Genomic DNA, 6000 nt, shown 5'->3' with positions numbered 1-6000 from the left:
CTGCATTTTACAAATTGTCTGGCTTCAATCTGGTTATATCCTGAGATAAAAGACGGTATCTATGTTAAAAATTATAACAAAGGCAAGACACAATACATGTGCTGAGTCACAGATGCTGTACTCCCCAGGGTAATCCCTAATGTCATGATTCAGTTCTTATTTATGGATGCATTAATTTCATCACTCACTCATTCCTCCACATATTAACTGAAGGACTTAAGCATTCCAAGAACTTTGTCATTATTTCCTTTGCTTGAGAGAATTTTGAAATCTGCTGCCTTTCTTGGAAGCCTTACTGTCATATTGTTAAAAAAAAAAAATGCTGGTCTTGAATATACAATCAGTAAGACTTCTACCTGACTCTGATTACATCTACCAAATATCAATACCAGACTCCTGGAGATATATTCTTAGAAAGGTTTGTATTGCAGGAAAGCCTCAGTCCTCTCTCTTTTTCTTCTCTATCATTTCTCCTTCAGGCCCTGTGCCCCTAAGAAAAAGGTTCATTTCCATTCCCCAAAATGGTACCGGTCAAATCTATAAAAATTTCACAGTTGGTAGATTTAATAAAGTAGTACTCCACCTTTAAGAAAATAGGAATTGGAAGAGTTTGAAAAGTTACTTCTTGGGGATTGTCTGTTTTTATTATTAGTTTAATCACAAAGACCACATGAGAGTTTTAATTCTCTGGAACAGAGCCTAGCAGCTCAAATGAGAAACGTGCTGGTTCTGGCTCAGAAGCGTAAGGACGCATGAGCAGGGGAGGGGCTGCTGTGGCAAAAGCAGTAAGAGCTGCTTATCTCTCAATCTTATATAATCATTAATAGATTCCTATGAATCACGAGACAGGAATAACTCCTATTTTTAGATGAGCTTATTAAAAGAGTTTGTTTTGGCTTCCCTTCAATGTAGAAAATTAAGGCGATCATGTACTTCTTAGGTCTGGCAAGATGAAGATGCGCCATAACTCCATCCCCTCCAGACAGCTAATATTTATTTGTTCTCCCATTTATTCATGCAACAAATTATATATATATACACACACACACACACATACATTCACACACACATATATATGCTCTGATGTGCTAGGGACTCTTCAGCTATGGGAGACTCATCAGGGAATAAAGTCCTCTTGGACCATGTGTTCTAGTGTTGGCCAAGGAACAGAGGGAATAGAGACCATCAACAAAATAGGTAAGGAAGACACATCGCCCTTCGGATCGTGGATAGTGGTATGGAAAAAAATTAAATGAGGAAGATTAGGGACTGCTAGTGGTTGGTAGTGAGTATTCAGGGAAAATTTCCTGGGAAAGTTGACATTTCTTTAGGGACCTGAAGGTGATAAGGTGGTGGGACTTGCAGAGATGGGATGGAAAAGGAGAGAGAGAATCCCAAGAAAAAACCCTGAGAAGGGAGCATCCCTAAAAGGGTTGGAGAAACAGAAAGGAGGCCAGTGTGGCTAGAATGGAGTGAATAAGAATTCATACCATTGGGGGGTGGGGCTCAAGGCCAGGAGAGGGGAGTAGCCTTTTCCTCTGGAAGCCATGCATGAGGGTTGCCAGATTTAGCAAATAAAAGAATAGAACACTAACGAAATTTTAATTTCAGTTAAACAATGTGGTAGGCAGAATAATGGCTCCCCAAGGATGCCAATATCCTAATCCCCAGAACTTACTTCTTTATATAGAATATGTTACCTTCTATACCAAAAGGAATTTGCAGATCTGAAACAATTATGTTAAATGTCTAGAGATGGGACCGTTATTCTGGATTATCCAGGTGAGCCCAATGTCATCACAAGGATCCTTAAAAGATACAAGAGGGAGGCAGATGGGTTGGAGAAGGAGATGAGATGGCCCAAGTTGAGGTCAAGGTGATGTGATTGTTGCCCTTGAAGATGAAGGAAGGTGTCACAAGCCAAGGAATTCAAGCTGCCTCTATGATGTAGAAAATTAATGAGACAGAAATTCTTCTAGAGCGTCCAGAAGGAGCTCAATCTTGTCAACACTTTGATTTTAGCCCAGTGAGATTCATTTTGAACTTCTGGTCTTCAGGACTTTAAGATAATAAACTCACGGTTATTGTTTTTTTTTTTTAAGCCACTGTTTATAAAATTTGCTACAGCAATAGGAAAGCAATACAATCAAATACCTTTTAGTGTAAATATGCCCCATGCAAATTTTGAGATATTTATGCTAATAATTATTATTTATCTGAAATACAAATTTAACTGGGCATCCCATATCTTATCCGGCAATCCTATGGAAGATCAGAAGCTTAACACCCTGTGATTTCCATTGTGAAAGAATTGTTTAAGCTCCCGTGTTGGAAACAAGGGTAGGAAGGTGAGGTAAGAAGCAAGGATAACCCTTAGGGGGTTACTGCAATCATCCAGATGAAAGATGTTTATGGCTTGGTTTGAGGTAGCAGTCATGGAGGCGGTGAGAAGTGGGTCCGTCTGCATATTGTCTGCTGGGCTCTGCTGACCGTTACATGGAAGGAGAAGTACTCACCTTGCCTCTTCCCTATTGCCCTGTGCCTTTCTACTTACCGTGAAGCAGAATTCAACCTTGCAACTAATTCATGTGCTTCCAGCTTAGAGAAGCCCCACCCCCAAAAGAGAAGATAATTCTAGGACCCCCCCCAAGATGGAAGTAATACCTGGTATTCTCCTGTGTGCAAAGAATATACCGCCATGTCCATTTTTTTCTATAATGCCGAACTTGTGAACCATTGAGAAATAAGACACCCGAGGCACTTATTCATCTGCGAATGTTATTAATCTGTCCAACAAGCAAACCACGTCTTTAATTCCAAAGACCAATATTTTGGTGTAGGAGTGATTTCCTTAGGATAACAACCTCCCAAATCTGTATTGGTCTGATATACAGCTCGCTGGCTCTCTCAGCTTGTCTGGCGAGCATCTTGCTTCATTCTTTTCTCTCGTTGGATATCTTGCTTCTTAGAAGTCTGGGAGCCAAAGGCCTAAAACATGAATTCTCTCATGTCATCTACAATTGCTCTTTTGACCCATTTGGCTAGGAGGTTACTACTCTACACTTTTATTTACCTCTGGTTTTCAATGCATTGATCTAAGTGGGCTATTGGTGACTGGCCTCGCCAAACTCTCACCAACCAGGGGAAGGTGAAGAAACATATGAATGACGTTGCTATCTAGGCTCAGTGAGCACATTCAGGTACCAAGCCCTCAGCATCATCAAGGTCTGGAGCTCTTCTCATTTGCCAAGGACATCTGGCTCAGACACAGGTTTTGAAATGGACAAATAAAGGTTCAGTCTAAACTTGGTCTCTTTCTCAGCCAGAGAGAATGAATGATAAAGTACAGGACAAGCACAAATTAAAACTAAATCAAAATTAAAGTAATCCAAATATCTTCCCAGTTTTATGATATAAATATTTACAGACTTCCCGTTTCACATAAAGTATTACACCAGTTGTTTCAAAGGAGAAGGAGACGCAATCCCCGCCATCAGTTTCATGGAGAAAGCATACAGACAAGTAGAATAACCCACTTCCTGTGGCTGTCTTCAGCCCAAGTCCCCTTCTGGGCTTTAAGATTTCTCTCACTGTGTTCTGGAAGATTTGTCAACAGATTTGTAGCTCATGGGTCCATTCAAGGCATTGGTACAAATGTAGCAATGTGATAAATTCTGAAAGGTATGCCTGTATCAGGCAGACTCTCTGATCAGACAAGGTTTTCTTATCTGTCAAGTCAGCTACTTTTTGAGCTCACGTGGGACATTTTGTAAGGTACCAGATGCTTGAGTACAAATAAAAGGGTAGGGATATTTCTTTCCTTTAGGGACTTGTATCTGATTGAGAGAACAGAATTATCAGTAGAATACAATCACTAGAAATGTATACAGGCAAACACATTAATTCCAGTCTTTGGAAATGGGAAATAAGTTGGAGAGGTCAGTGCTATGTGGGGAAACAGGAGAAGGGTTGGAAATGGAGTTAAGATGGTTTGTTTTCTAGGGCCGGCGGTGACCTTCAGATGTTCTCCCAAAGCTCCCTGTTCTGGCATCTCCTGGAACATGAGTCTCCGAGTTAGCTGAACCTTTATTTGCATTGCTGCCTGGAAAAGGTTAATAAAAACCTGAAATAAACCGGTGGTCCCTGGGACATCTCATGTGTGCTCTGATTTTTCCTGGGAGTGTTCTTGACAGTGTCAGTTCACAAATAACACCCCCACGGGTCTTGTCACAAACCCAGTGATAAGTCATGAATTTTGGCTTTCTGACACAATGCTAGTGCTAACAATTTCATTCCTAACAGTTTGCTTAAAATCCTGAAAAAGGACCAAATGGATCACAGAACTTAACCACCTACTAAAAAAACGAAAGGGTTCCCTCCCCCAGGTCTGTGAACTATCACATATTGACATTCCTTGCTTTCTTGATTGTCTTTCTTTCTCGAATATGGGTAAGGAATGTGCCAGAGGCTGCAGCCTTGTGGAATCACACCTCCTTTGAAAATGATCAAGACCAAGGCAGGGGAGAGCTTGAATTAGACTTCATGACCCGCTGCTTTCCTCCAGCTCTCCCTCCTCAGCTGGCTCTCCTCCTCAGCTACCTCTATCGTCCCGTGAAGCCATCAAATGTGGACCAGATGGACACAGGAATGCTCACCGACCTGCCAGCTTTACCTGTAGACTTCTATCCACATGATTCTCTTCTGGGTCTGCTCCTGCTCTGGCCATCTTGCAATTCATGAAGTCATGTTTCAGGCCAGTGCCCAATGTCTTCCATCACTTCATTTCCTGACTCTTTTAAAGCCTTGCACCTGTGTTGTATCCACACAGGAGGTTTAAATTAATAGCAGCCTTGCAGAGGATGGGCTGACCTCCCGGGTTTTTTAAGTGAATGTTGATGTTGTAAGGCTTTAAATTGTAACATACTTCCCTGGAAATGGTCTGTTCTCCAGGACATGTGAAAAGGCTAAATGGAAAACAACAGTGTTGTCTGTTTTTCTTTTTTAAAGAAAACAGAGGATGTGGCTTAAAGGTCTCGTTATTTCAGGTTGGACATTCGGGAAAAGGAAGAGGTTTCTCTCCTAGGGGTTCTTAAAGATGGGGACTCATGTTTAAATCACTCGAGTCAGTTTTCACGGATGTGCCAGCGAAAGCAAATGCCCAAATTTGTAACAAACCTTCGTAAAAATACTGCTCTGTAACAACAGATTTCCTTTTATAAAAATGAGTTTTACACACGCTAGTCTAGAAGACATAAGCATGCAAAGGGTTTTGTACTGAGGACCACACAGTTCAATGTGCTGCCTTCATAACCTGTTTTTCTTTCTTCAACAAACATTTATTGATCTTCTTTATGTACTAGGTGTTAGGGGCTCCGAGATCAGTAAGAAGTCCCTGTTTTTCTGGGATGTATAGTCATGATTACAGTCGTCTCAGGACAGGAAAGCCAGAAGAGGCCTCTGAGATCTCCTGTTAGCTCTGAATTTTACACATGGGGATACCAAGACTGAGAGAATTTAAGATACCCATGCAATGCCACGCAGGCTCAGAACTTCTAAAATCTGTTCATGGATCTTTCCAGAAAGCCCAGTTTTGCCCACCAAAGACACAGGTGGGGAAAGTAGAAAGAGCACAGTTTAGAATGAGGGGGCCTCAGAGTTCACCCAGCTTGTCCACTTATCGGCTAGGTATAAGCACACGTAGTAGGTCAGCATTTCTCTCAGGTTCCCTCAACGGCTTGCTCAGGATACTCATGGTCAGGCCTCTGCCCGGGAAATGCTGAGTTAGGAGAACTAGACAGAGGTCCAGACCTCCCATGGATCTCATTTTGAGAAAACTTACAGAAATATTGCCTCAAATGAGCTCTAACCCTCCAACTATAAGAATATTTAATGTAAAGTGAGAGGCACTTGGGTGGCTCAGTCAGTTAAGGGTCTGCCTTCCGCTCAGGTCATGATTCCAGAATCCTGGGATGGAGCCCCACATCAGGATCCTTGCTCAGC

The sequence above is a fragment of the Lontra canadensis genome, unplaced genomic scaffold (genome assembly GCF_010015895.1).
Source record: "Lontra canadensis isolate GAN:19392208 unplaced genomic scaffold, GSC_riverotter_1.0 scaffold82, whole genome shotgun sequence".
In the NCBI taxonomy this organism is placed as follows: Eukaryota; Metazoa; Chordata; class Mammalia; order Carnivora; family Mustelidae; genus Lontra; species Lontra canadensis.
Note: the sequence above shows the minus strand (reverse complement) of the source record.